Below are 14175 nucleotides of genomic sequence, written 5' to 3'. Positions count from 1 at the left end.
TACAGGGTCATTTATGTCTTGTCCATAAACATATGAAGTACAAGAAGAGACCCCTGGGAGGCCAGTGACACTAATGGAAAAGTTAAGTGTGAGACTGTACAGCTGGACTTGATGGCTTTTATTCAGAGTTGTTATTAATTTAGACAAGGCAATCTAAAGCTGTCAGGAGTGCAACCGCTGCATTCACTTCTGTGAATTATCCTAGTCTCCATCACCTTAATAACAGGAACTCAGGTGTGGTTGTTTGTCTTAGAGGTGAGTCTCAACCTGCTGGGTTAACTTGTGATTTGGAAGGAAACAATTAACTTTCATTCTCTAATAAGTTGTGGGGTTTTTTTTAACATTGCCTTTTTAATAAGCTTTGTTTCACTTTTGTCAGTAGCTGATCTGCTTGAGAGTGGTACAGGGTGAAGGCGTGAGCCCATATCCAATGCAAAATGTTGAGTAGCAGGCATTACCCTTTGTCTCATTAGAATGTGTATGGCCATCAGAGGCCATTAGTTCCCAAATTCCAAATATTCACAGGGATTTCTGATATTGTAAGGAAAGGTTGGCTCCAGCAGTGGTCAACTTTTGTTCTCATTTGCAGTTACACTTAAGTACCAGCTGTAGCAGGTAATTGTTGTAACATTTTTTCCTTCAAAGAGAGCATCCCTCACCTTGATGAGGATTGCAGCCTGGAAAGGTCATTCTGATTCAGTGGTCTCAATTGTCACCTCTCTGACCTCACAAAATAGACTTTTCAGCTTTTGTGTATCCCCTCCTGCTTTCTCTGTACCCGGTGCATTCTCATCACCTCCTCCTCCACACTGGCATTTGATTCATTGAGCTGCATTCTGATAGGGAAATCCCATATTAGCCCCTCTTCTTGGGAGACTGACAAAACCTTTGTAATAAATAAGCTTTCTCCTGAAGTTTGAAATAGCCTAGTGTATACCTGCCTTCATTTTTTTTTGTGATTCTGCACCTACAGGGTAGGGCAGAAAGCAGCTTCAGAATCAGGACATCTGTCACATGATATTTTTAAACTCTAGCCATGGAGAAGCACAAGTGATTTCATGTAATGTTAAACAACAGCTAGGTTCTCTTTCCTTTTCCTTATCTAAGGAAACATAACTCACTCTGTGCCTGTGTCCCTAATTAGTAACACTTGCAAGCCTTGACCTTTCAACAGAGAGCTCAGCTCAGCCTCATCTGTAGAGAATTGCCCCTATGATGTAGCTGTGCATAATAATAAAAACAATTAAAAACCCATTAAAATGTTAAAAAACCCCACCAAAACCCAAACCACTTAAAAGCTTAGACCCAGACTTCTCCACATTTATTCATGTTGAGCAGTAATTTGCTCTGGTAATGGTCCCAATGAGGCTGTTTTAAGATGCTGTGGACTGAAAGTAAGGCAGGCAGAGCATTGTTTAATAAATAAGCAGTTGTGTCCTTCTGCTTTGTTCGTTTATGGCTCAATGTTCTTTGTGTCCAGTTCATGATTGTTCCCTGGACCAGCCTACTTTCAACACTTTACATGTACATTTGCTCATTTGGCTTATTTTCTTCTGATTATTTCTCATAATCTGGGGGGTGGGGAGAGGGGGGGAAAGGAAAGGTTGCTAAAGCACCAGCTGGAGTGAAGTGATTTTGTCCAGACTGGTGTCACTGTTAGGGATGACTGAAAATGTTTATTTACCAAGTGACAGTAAGCCTTTTTTCTTTTTTTATGCCACAGCCATATATTGCCAGGCCTCAATTTCTTATTTCAGATCATGAAAGTGTCCTTTGTCTGAAATAATTTTAAAATTTAACTAGCTCTTATTCATAAACACGAATTTAATATACTTATCTGTCTAGTTCAGAATAAAAACCAGCAAGCCAGACTCCAAAACCAATACTTTGTCTCTCAGTTGGTTCTGTGGTCTGAAGAAAAATAATGCAATATACAATTCTTTTCTCTCTAGTCAGAGCACTTGTCCAGGGATTTCCATAGGATTTTCCTTCTGCTTACTCTAAACTGGACTTCTCCCTTTGTGTCAATCACTGAAGAAACAAATGATGAATCCTTAAAACATATCCTAAAAGAGTTGTTATTGGTTGTACCTGAAATCTGACTTGTACAGGTTCTTGGATTTCCTTATTTTCACTTTGTCTCGTGGAGAAAAGAATGAGTTTTGGTTTTATTCGGAGTAGAAATTATGGTAAGCCCTGGTACCAGCTGAAATACATTGGATTCCTTTTCTAATTAGGATGAAGTTATGCTAAAATAAATTTTTCACCTTGAAGGTTTTACACATTAGAGAAGAAAATTTCTGCTTTTAACAGAAGGGGGTTTACTGTTACATCAGCAAAACTGGGAACAAAATCTGTGCCTGTTTTCTTTTCTTTTTTTTTTTTTTTTTTTTGTGAAGCCAATAACACTGGTTGCCCGAATATTTCTTTATTATCATGTTCAAGAATATGAATATTACTCTGTTTGATCTAGTAAATAGGGATGTTTCTCCTCAGCTCCTCCCATTTTAATTCTAAAGAAAGAGTACATTCTTTTTGGTAATTTATTTTCTTTCAACTGTTTAAAAACCACTGTTAACCCCCAATTTAGAACATTTGGGGGTTTTAAATTCAGATTCAGAGTGCCTGAAAAGAATAATGTGTCTACATTTACATTACAGACTTCTGGAGCTGTGATGAAAACAAGATTAAAGAAGAAATCATTGGCAATGGAGTGCTTCAACAACTGAACTGCTGAAGTTTTTTCGGTGGAATTGAGGTATCTTTAGATGCCATTTTAGCAAAAGAGTTCTCTTCTATATTGTATTTTCAATTTCAATGGGTAGATATAGAAGAAAATGATGCCCTGCTACTTAAAGCGTTCAGTTTTCTAAATTTATCTATTAATGTTGGATCTCTTGCTGTTGCACATGCACCTTATACTTTTGTAAGGGCCTTTTCCTGCAGCTGTCATGCAAATAACAGTATATTTTAGATGGCTGAGATCATACCTAACTCATCTCCCTTAAAAGCTGCCATTTCAACTCCTCCTCCCCCTGCTACTTGACCCAGGCTCTGTCTGAGCTGCTCAGCTGTGGAAACAACTCAAAAGGAAACAGATAATGATGGTAAACTGGGGTGTCATGGTTCTCTTTGTGTATGGCCATTGTAATACAGATCCAACAGGCCAACAATGACTCATCAGTGGCACCAAGCCTGCAATTTTGCTGTGTTTGCAATTTCAGAGAAGAAAAGCAGCTCACAATTACATGTATTAAACTTTCAGATGATGCAGAAATTATGATGTACATCACTTATATTATCAGTCAAACTCCGGGGAGAGGACGTCAGATCTTTATGTGGCCCAGGTGCACATTTCTTATAATTTAATCAGCTCAAAGCACCCTCATTTCACCAGAGAACTCTAATTCATGCCTTGAAAACCACACCATGCCCTCTGTCTCCTCCCTGCAGCAGTCAGTAAATTACAGCTCACCATTCATAACCCTTACCTGCATTTAATCCAGCGCCCTCTGCAAGAAGTTCAGCCAGCTCTGCTCCACAAGCTGTAAATGCTGGACAAAATGCCATGAATTATCTTCATGGAGATTATGAATATCAAAAAGGACTGCTTAAAAAAACCCAACAAACCAACAAGTAGCTGGTAATTGGGTTTAGGCAACTGCAAGTGAGAAATGTATTCATGCTGATCTCTGGGAATGATGTTCCTCCGCTCAGCAAAGATGCATTTGTTGTGGGAGAGAGCAAGATACCTGTCTGTTTTCCTCTCCAATCCCTGTTTTCTGCCTCTCTTTTCTGCCCCTTTTCCTTCCCCCATTTTGTCACAGGCCAGGATTGCTGAGGAAGCAGCAATCCTGGTGGGGACAACTCAGCTCACCTCTGGGCCGAATCAAAGTCAAATTTGAAAACCCAGTTAGGTATGATCTCAGCCATCTAAAATATACAGCTATTTGCATGACAGCTGCAGGAAAAGACACTCATAAAAGTATAAGGTGCATGTGCAACAGCAAGAGATCCAGCATTAATAGATAAATTTAGAAAACTGAACACATTAAGCAGGGCATCATTTTCCTGTATATGTACCTATTGAAACTTAAAATTCAGTATAGATGAGAGAGGTGGGATTAGAGGGATGACCTAAGTAAATGCCATGGTGGGTGGGATGCATTTCCAGAGGGCAGAAATGTGATTCAGGGCTGGGAGGAGGTTTTTGAGGCGAGGTGTGCGGGTTTGGTTTTCCTACCAAGAGCTGGCTGCCAGCATGAGTGTTCCTAATTCCCGCTGGTGCTGGGGATCCTTGTGAGGGTGAGGAGGGGCTGAAGGTGGGTGAGGGTCCATCCATCAGTGTGGGGGGCTCAGGGACAACCCCAGCTCTGGATTGTGCCTCTCCCCCTCCAGTTGTCCCGTGGCTGCCCCACCCTGGAAAGGTCCCATGGTCCTGAGCGTTGGAATAGCCATGTTTGTGTCCCCCAAAAAAAGCTTAATGAAGGAGCTGGGGCTGCTGTTTTGAAAGCTGTCCAAAGAGGATTTGGATGCTCTTCTCTCATTAAAAAACTGGTGGGAAAACAGGTGCCAAAATCCTGGTGTTGATCTAATAAATCTGCCTGCATCAACAAAAAACTCAGGAGACAGTTGAGAAAGACAAATGCCTCTTCAGCTGACTGGCACTGGCTGATATCACACCAGTTTCAAAGTATTTTTTTTCTTTATATCTTTTTGTCTTTGCCTACTCCAAAATGCAGGGTGGGGATGGGAGAAGAAACCCACCTAAGTATTTTTTTAAATGTTTTTCATTTTTAAATTATATTCTTCTCTTATTTAAATTTCATTTTAAAAGGAATTTTTAAAAAAAACCCACTAGTCAACAAAAACCATTAATTTCTTTACTATTCTAGTGAAAACTATTTCTAGGTACAGAACCTGCCAGTCTTTGTAGGTATTAGCATAAACTAGGAGGAAATAATGGCAATTAAGAAATGCATTTCTTTTTCATCACCCAAAGAGTATTTTTACATTCAAAGAGTGGGTGAAGAAAAGATAGTCAAAGCTTAATCTCCACTTAACAAAAATATTTCCATATGTTTTACTCATATGCATAATTCACAAGAGATGAGTCACAACTGAGGAGTGAAAAAAACTTCCGTAGACATGAAGAAAAATATTAAAAACAGTTACTACTTGTAACATCTTGCTTTAAAGGGGCACTCTAAAATAACAATGCTGTGGAGGTTAGAGAGGACCAACATGCCTAATTTCTATTAGCTGACCTTTGTCATTTGGTAATCAAGGTAAATAGTGCAGGTTTTATGAAAGGAAAATAAATTATCTTAAAAATTCATGATTCCTGCTTAACATATCTGAACTTTTATAAATTTAAAAGGTAGAGAACAACTAAAGAAATCGTATTGGCTCATTCAGAGTAGTATTAAGTGTAATAATAAAAGTCCATCCATGTGATTGTAGGGAAGCTTCTGACAGTCTGATACATTTCTCCTGGTGATTGAAACATTGTGTATGATGAGCTGAGACACTAGAGTATTTTTCAGGTTGATAGATTTGTCACTGTTGTCACAGTTAAAGATTAATAGGGCTCCCGTCACTTGTTCTTGGAATTTAACAATAAACAGCAGAATAAATTAATCCTGGTCATCTTTCCAGAAAACAGCTGCTGCCCAGCAGTACCATGTGTCCCAGATCAACGTACCTCTGATGTCTTTTTCTCTGATATTCTTGGTGGTGAGGTTAAACATGTTTCAGATCAATACAGAATGACTGAACCGTGCTTTTGTTCCTTCATGTTTTTGGTAATTATTCATAGTTAGCCTCTCCATAGTGGAAAGTCTGTTGCTGCATGGGAAGTGGTGTTCAGTATTTTGAAATTTAAACTCTGCAAGGACTGTGCAGTGCAGTTTGTCACCTTGGGAGTGGAGGTGGGTGTGATGGAGCAACAGGCTGAGGCTGTACAATGACACACAAAGATCAGAACATGGAGCAAATCCCTGGAAAGCCTCAGCAAAAAGCTGTTAACAGATCTGGAAATAAGTCTGAATGGCTCTTATTGTGATGGTGACACACATCTCTCTGCAGGTTTGAGCTATGTCAGGGCAGCTGAAGGTTGTGTGTAGTTACAGAGGTGACATCACAGAGCGTATTGATATGTGCAGGTTACAGATTCTGCTCCGTATTTATGGGACACAAAATTAGCATTGTCTGACATTTTGTGTGAGGGGTGAGCACTTTAAATTTCAAGTAGATTCAAGAATTGTCAGTGCCATAGAAAGATGAAAAGTTGCTGCAAACCATTTTCTCCTTAACTTCTTTCCCGAAACACTTCCCCTTACTTATTTTAAAAGCACTGCATATTTCCCCAGACGATTTCTTGGCTTTCCTGCTCTTTTGCTGGTGCCAGCTATCAGTGCCAGGGGTTTCTCTCCTGCCTGTTGTGGTTGCAGTGTTTCTTGTGCAGGAATTGTCTGGAGGCCACAGACGGGTTTGGCTGCAGGCAGGAGACGGGGCTGACATGGCATTGACTGCCGGGCTCTCCCCGTCTGTTTCAGATTATAACCATTGACCCGGGGGTGAAAGGCTCTGGATCCCATTACCAATTCCCTGAGTCATCCCGTTCCTTACAGCAGGGCTTTAAACAGCTGATGCAGGATGCTGGTGCTCGATAGCATCTGCACTAGGAGCACTTACTCAAATTTATGGGCCAGCATAACTTTCAGGTTTTGTTAATTGAACAGCAGCTAGGTATTTTTACAGAGCTGCACTCATGAAATGCTCAAGTCCTTATGCATCTGAACTTTTTGCTGAAGACAGATATCCTGAATAAGAATTGAAGACAAGACTGAAGTTATTTTAGAATCCTAGCATACTATTATTCATAATAATATACTGGATATATTAAAAGCTCTGAATTCAGGAAATCCCCTGGTGTCACATTTTTCTAATTTGGATGCCATGGCAGTGCTTTTAATTTGTGGTTGGGACTGAGGACACTTTCTCATTACTGCTATCTGAAAAGCTACACATCTTTACATTTCAGCCCTATTGTTCAGTGGGTGTCTCTGAATGGAGGAGAAATGAGATAAAAGGGAGCCAGAGTTAGGGAGGGGAGAACTTCTTGCTCTTGGATGCAGGTGAAAAGCTGGATCATCACCACCCTGTCATGTTTATCAGATGATTTTTTTTCTTTCATTCTTTTCACACATTACTCTAAACAACAGATGTCTTGTCCCCTTCTGTCTGTATTATCCTCTAACCAGCTTTTGGTTGCATGACACAACACAAATGAAGCCGCTAGGCACCATCTCAAAGTTTTCACTACTTTCTTACATCTTTACATAAAAATTATGTGATCAGATGCATTGAAGACAATCACAGCACCAGAATTTGGTAGGGAAGAACTTCAGGTTTTTTGCTTCAACATAATTTAATCTCTATGGTTTGATTTTAATTTTTTTTTTCTCCTCTCACTCTGAAATACCTCCACTCAAAAGTGCTGCACCCTCCAAAAGTTATGTCAAATAAACCATTTTGCCCAATAGGAACAAAACTTACTTGCATAAATCCCAGATAGTCTTTTGCAGAGTTAGTCTCACATAAATGTATAGAAAAGAGTTTTGTACAATAAGAACTAAAACTTAGAGTGGCCAACGTTGGATTCATGTTAAATTTCTTTTCTCCAAACAGTTAAAATGTGATATTGTTTTCATGAACTTCAAGGCAATATATTTACTTTAGATATAAAATGTATAAGTTACTAATGTTCCTCAGGCATCTATAAACTGGTAATTTCCCACACTGACATGTGGTTGTACTGCTATTTTTTGTTGTTTTTTTTCCATTTTTGCAGTGCTAAAATTGTAATGGATTGTCAGGGCAACAAAGAAATTGCTTCTCTATATCCTCAATGCATTTGGTTGGGAATTAATTATGCATTATGGAAAGCAATTTTGGGACACTGGAGAAAATATGTGAAAGTGAACAGAAAAAATTTTTGCTATAGGAACAAGAGTGATATATGTCTGATTTATATGGAAATATAGCAAAAAATAAGAACAAAAGTTGTCCTTTAAGGCAAATTTTCTTTAAAAAAATCACTAAAAATTATTTTTACCATTGAATGCACATCAAAATGAGGAGTAGATTTCTTATTTTTGAGTGTGTCTGATCCTCTTGTTCTTCCAGGCACCTCAAAGCCTGTAAGTAAAAGGGAGGAAACATTTAGGAAAAACAGTTTGGAAACTCTTAGTCAAGAATGGCCAGGATTTCAAATGAGAAATGGCAAAAGCAAAAAAAGAAAAAGAGCAGTCTGAAGATTTTATAGGTTTTATTGTCATTAACTGGAAAGAGGAGCAGTCTGGAAGGAAGTGGGCACATTAAATATAACTAAGTCTGCCACATTTCCATCTGCTTTTATGTATCCAAACCAGAAAGGAGCCACCTGCTAATCAGAAGCGCCACGACTCATTTATGAATGCAATTAGTCTTTTTTAGTTAATTGTCTTAATTAGTTTGGAAATCTTTAAACATACGGGAAAACAGCAGAAGATCAAAAGATAACAGTGCTGCAAATGAAAGTCATAAAAATATGATGAGTAATCAAAGGAGTTCAGGGAAAATTCATGAAAATTGCAGCATAAACAAGGTTGTGGTAAAAATAAGAATTAAAACCCCAGCCAACCTAAATAAAACATTATCTAAACAAACAAAACATGTTAAAAATGGGAGAGGGAGTAAAGCAGTGGAAATTGTGTCCCCAGTGCCTTGGTACCTTCCTCACCTCCAAAAATCCCATGATATAAACACAGACTGGGGAAAAGGCAAATAAAAAAAGCTCAGTTCAGTTCACCATATTTAAGTGTTCTGCTTAAGTACACAGACTTTCTTTGTCTAGGCTTTAGTTGGTTCTTTTTATACCCTTTTTGCTTCTTCAGTTACTTTCATGTAAAAACCCCACAAAAGAAGGTTATTTACATACCACACACTGCCATTAAAAGCAACAATAACTGAGGTTCTAGATTTTCTCAAGACTTTTGCTCTTTTTTTCATTGCTACAGCTGTGAGCACAGCAAAATCCATCCATGGAATCTGTACAAAAAAGATACTGCAGCTCTGTGGAAGCTTTCACTGAGGAGGAGGAGCAGAGCACGTTGGTGCTCTGCAATCTGCCTTTGGAAACAGAGTTTTGGGGTTGGGACAGTATTGGATTAATTTGTTGACATTGTTTTCGACCTGCCAGTTGCTGATTTTGGTTTAGTTCTGGTCAGTGATATTCCTGGCCTTTTGGGGTAAATTCCATGCCTTGAGCAACTTCAGTGAAGTCCCTGGATGAGCCCTGATTCTTTAGGAGGTTTGCTTTTCTATGATGTATCCATGTAAAAGTCCACTCCCACTCATTTTTCTCTTTAATTTCCCAGGAATTTCTCTTTCATTTCACCCGTCCTTCTGCCAATCTGCACTTCTAGGGTCAAATCATCCCAGGGCCAAGAATTTGAGGATGTGTACCTGATACTTTGGAGACTGCTGGAAGCATTTTTGCTGCTTGGCATCACAGGGGGCACCCCTAACTTTAGCCCTTCCCAGCTGGAATGTCCCTGCTGGAGGGGTTTTTGGATGCATCAATCCAAAAAATGGATGCATCCATTTCATGCAGCAGAGCAACAGTGTCATTTTGCAGGCTGGTTGGCACAAATGTGTTGGTTTAGGTGAATTCATGAGGTGTCTGGGTTGTGCAGCCTTGGTTTTTTATGAAAGAGAGCACCCAGGTAGTCTGCAAGACATTGGGAGTGTCAGGGAATGATTGGCTTGTAGCATGAAACAGGCTTTTGGGATAAAGATGAGGAAGAGTGAGTTTTAATTAAAAATCCTCTCAGCTTATCCTCTCACTCAGGGGAATGTGATTTTTCAACCATTAAAAGCAACTGGAGCATTACAGCTATTTTTAATTTTTTTTTTTTTTCTGGAAGGAGAGCTAGTTCCTAATAGAGCGAGGCTTGCACTGTGCAATTCAGAAAATTCAAATGGGCCCCATTTGCTCTGCTGTGTAGAGGAGCAGTTTCTCCACTCACATTGAACACCCATCAGGCTAAACAGGGAGCCAGCCATCAGCTGAATTAAACAAAATCCAGGGAATTGCAGGGGAACTTTGGAAAAAAACCTCAGCTTGAAGAGGAATGACAGAGCAGTGTGAAGTCTGGATGTTTGTAAGCAGAAATTCACAGTTTTTGAGTCCCCAGATATACTGGTTCACCTGCTCTGTTGTTGGAATTGATCTGCATAGACAGGTCAAGGTTTGGCAGTTATTAGCAAGTTGTCAATAAATCAATAACTGATGTAAAACCACATGAATTGAGCAGGTTTTTTGTCACCTGTGATGCTCGTGAACAGCAAGGTTAGGCTGTTGTGAGAGACTGGAAAATGGAAACACTGAACAGCAGAGAACTTTTTGTTCTTCTATGATACTTGTGATGTTTCTCTGAGTTATTATAGCTTCTCCATGCCTTAAATAGTATGTGTGTTGTACTGATATTGTTGCTTCTTTGCTTTGTAGTTAAAAAAAAATAGGGCCTATATCAGACAGCAAATTAACTTTTTTCCTCTACATACAGTGCTTATTTTGTAATGGAGGAACGTGAAAAAAGGAGTAAACAGTCCCACAGCTCACTCCTTTACTTCAATTACTAAAGAAAGAGTGAATAAGAGCAGGCGTTTGAAAAACCCTTTCATATAAAGATTTTCACTTTCTTTGGAAAGCAAGAACACTGAAGTGAATCTACAATTCCTGGTTTCCTCTAGAAACACTAACACTGACCTCCCTCTAATCCTTTTGACCTACTGTTGTGAGGCTGCTTATAGACAGAAATAGAAACCCCATGCTGTCAGTCAGGGCATCCTTAATTTCTCATCCTGAGTAAAATCAAACTAAATCCTTTGTGAAAGAGCTCATAATTCTTCTCCTTTCTCACAGCTGAGAAGGATCATAATGGAAGGCAACACTGAAAAATCACAGGTGGGCAAGAGTTGTGGCAACACCTTTTAGAGCTGAAAAATATCCATCCAAGAGATAAAAGGATGTGGGTTTGATGGCTTTTTGATTGTCTGTTTGGGGTTGGTTGGGTTGGGGTTTTTTTTGTGTGTGTGTGCTCCTACAAACAGCCTCTTTTTTATGTGTGAAACTACCTTCCTTTAAAGGGGAAATTGCTAATTAAATTAGAAATTAGTGTAATTTTCTTTTTAAACCATCTCAGAGCCATGGGAAAGTGGGGATGTTCAGCTGGGCTGTCAGACTCGCTGTAGGCCAAAGCAAAACCCCTAAAATGCCTTCAGCATAGATATGAGGACCTCAGAAATATTGGTTTGCACAAGAAGATCTTTCTCTTTTAGGCAGTTTGACTTGTAAATGTAGACAGAGACTAAATAAATTCCAATTTGTAGAGCTGGGTATCTTCATAAAATACTTTTAGTTACACATGGAGATACCAACAAAAAAAAAAGGGAAGGATTAAAGAGAAAAGCAATTTTTAGAGAAGTCCTGGTAGGTTTAGATGTCTTGAAAGAGACTGTCCAAGTAAGAAGAAAATCAGAATTCAAGTTGCATGTATTCATAAAAAATTGATTAGAAGGGCTCACGTGCTTCTGGAAGATAACCTGACTCTAGGAAAAAATAAAAAAATATTGTGACTATTTCTCTTTAAGAGCTAATTGATGTTTTTGCCACTTTCTTAACCTTTTAGTCCCTTTATTTAATTGTAACTGTTACTGTGTTTTGGCTCTTCATTTATGCTAAGGCAGTTTTGATTATGTAAAAGAATGGGTTGCATAAACATCACTCAGGATGGGGTTTGGTATTAATGTATTAATGAACCTGCTCTTGGGTTGAGGACTGCCATAAATCACCTTTATTGATTCTCTAGGGCTCTATATTATTATTATTTTTATTTTTATTTTTATTTTTATTTTTTTTATTATTTTTATTTTTATTTTTATTTTTATTTTTATTTTTATTTTTATTTTTATTACTATTATTCCATATCTTTCTTTAGTGAGCTATGGTAAGATATTTTCTGTGCATCAAATAGCTTGGATAATGGATTGCCACTGCAAATATCAAGCAATTCAAGTGCTGGATTTCCATCCCATGACAGGTCAGGACCAATTGCTCTTGGGGTCAGAATAGAACTGGTGGTGCAGCCGTAGTTCAGAGCAGCACAGAGATTGTATGAAGCCTTCTGTTTCCATGAAGTCCCTCATTTGCCCACAAAGTTCCTCATTTAAAGTAAGTAAATGTGTCTGGATGCTTCACAGTATTTGAGTGTTTAAAAAAATCAGTGAAAATGAGATATGACCGAATTACTGAATTTTTTTCTGAGTTACTTGGAAGCACGTGGATATTGAGGTGATTGCTCCTTACTTCTTTTTGGAGTGATAAATAACAGCAACTGATCAGGGATCCTATTGCTTGTAGGAATGGGTTTGATTAGGAGAAAATGCATCTCAACTCTAGGATCAGGTTTCTCCTAAAAGAAATGTACAACTAGTTGGGTGTCTGTAGCAGATGCTGGGTATTTTAGATGTTCAAACCCCAGAGAGCAGATATTCAGGTGCAAACTCATGTCTGTGTGTGCTGGTTCCACTGGAGACTCAGGACTGGCTCTCCCACACCCCAAGCTTAGTGTGAATGTGTGTGTTTGTTTATATAAAGTGGATATCTATCACTAAGAATGACTGAAGCATTCACTACTCCTAAAAAATGTCCTAAAGAAAGTATTTTGAGAGATCTTGATTCATGTTTTTCCCAAAAAACCACCTTCTGTATAGAGAAATTACATATAAAATCAAACTGCAAACCGTTGTGAATTTTTGAGCTTAAAATATAATTACAATATTTATATTGTTTTCTTCATCAGGTTGTGCTTTAAAGTCACAAGATGCCATCAGTTTTGGGGAGAAATCTCTATCAAGGTCATTCTCTTTCCTGCATCAGTTGCTCACTTACATTGGGAGGACCCTGCAGCACACGGCAGTACCTTGAGATGCCAATTACTCTGATTTGGAATTTTGTGTACAGTAATTAAACAGCCAGGTAGCAGCAGACATGTGTTGCCCTGAGATAACACGCTCCTTGGAAGTATCATGAGGCAGGAGGTGGAATGAGTGCCTCCAGTGACCTGGGAAACACATTTATCTCAGCACTGCACGAGCCTGGGGGGGCATTGCCACTGTACACCAGCTACCAGCATTATTAGCTGCACTGTGATTGATTGCACCATGTCAAACATATGTTTAAAACATGTTCAGCCTTGTGCATCATGTGATAATTATGTCTGACTCTGAAGGACCAATATATCAGGTGGGAGGCGATAGGAGCATGAAGTGTTTGGGGTTTTTTTGTTTTCACTGGGATATGCATGACTGGCAAAAGTTATCTTGAAAGGGACTTGAGCTCCAGAGTGGCACAGCTTCAACAAACCCAACATCCATAATGCAGGAGAGTGCTCACATGTAATTGGCTCAAGTGGAGCATTCAGAGCTGGTGTGTATTATTCCTTTTTTTTACAAATACAATTGTGCATGTGAGTGTTTGCATGCCCAGAGTGATCTCCACTGTGTTTATTTTCAACCCATGATTATTTTTGCCCCCTGCCTGGTGCTGTGAGCTGTCTCATTTTTCAGGTGACTGACAAGGAGCATTTTTTCCAGCAGCACTGAACAGCCTGGCACTGTCCCTGGGATGAGGGCTGGCTGCTCAGCACAGCCCTGGCAGACAAAGGGCTTTGTGCTGCCTGCTCCTGCCCACAGCTCCACATCACACACAGGAGAAAGGTCTATCTTTAATCTGAGCTGCTCAGGAAATCAAAGGGGGGCGATTAAAACAAGAGCAGTGACTGATTTCCGTAGGAGATCGCTTTCCTGTTTCATTTGATATAATGAACAGGAGAATCAAAGCAAGGTTAGAAGCCCCTTGCACCTTCTTTTCCAGCAATTTCTGTGATGTCAGTTCACAAGGTATTACAATAATGGAACACATGTGCGATAATGATTTTAGAAAATTTCCTTTTTTTACCTTAGAATAATTTAAATATAGCTGCTCTGGCAAGGTGTGTGCCTTGTGAGTCACCAGGCTTGTAGTTAAACATGTTAAAGCTGATTAAATCTGCAGCTGTTTGTTTC

The 14175-nt window shown here is 39.1% G+C and overlaps 1 long non-coding RNA gene across 6 annotated transcripts in view; it reads left to right on the top strand.

Moving 5' to 3' along the window:
- Positions 1-13596, top strand: part of LOC138116644 (uncharacterized) — a 111671-nt gene extending 98075 nt beyond the window's left edge. For all 6 annotated transcript variants that reach the window (XR_011154267.1, XR_011154269.1, XR_011154272.1 and 3 more), the window contains 4 exons: positions 2661-2758; positions 10973-11014; positions 12150-12280; positions 12912-13596. This is a non-coding gene — a long non-coding RNA (uncharacterized lncRNA). The remainder of the gene's footprint in view (positions 1-2660; positions 2759-10972; positions 11015-12149; positions 12281-12911) is intronic.
- Positions 13597-14175: the final 579 nt, after the last annotated feature.

The sequence above is a fragment of the Aphelocoma coerulescens genome, chromosome 1 (assembly GCF_041296385.1).
Source record: "Aphelocoma coerulescens isolate FSJ_1873_10779 chromosome 1, UR_Acoe_1.0, whole genome shotgun sequence".
Lineage (NCBI taxonomy): Eukaryota > Metazoa > Chordata > Aves > Passeriformes > Corvidae > Aphelocoma > Aphelocoma coerulescens.
The sequence above is the reverse complement of the archived record's forward strand: the minus strand, read 5'-3'. Positions and strand labels throughout refer to the sequence as shown.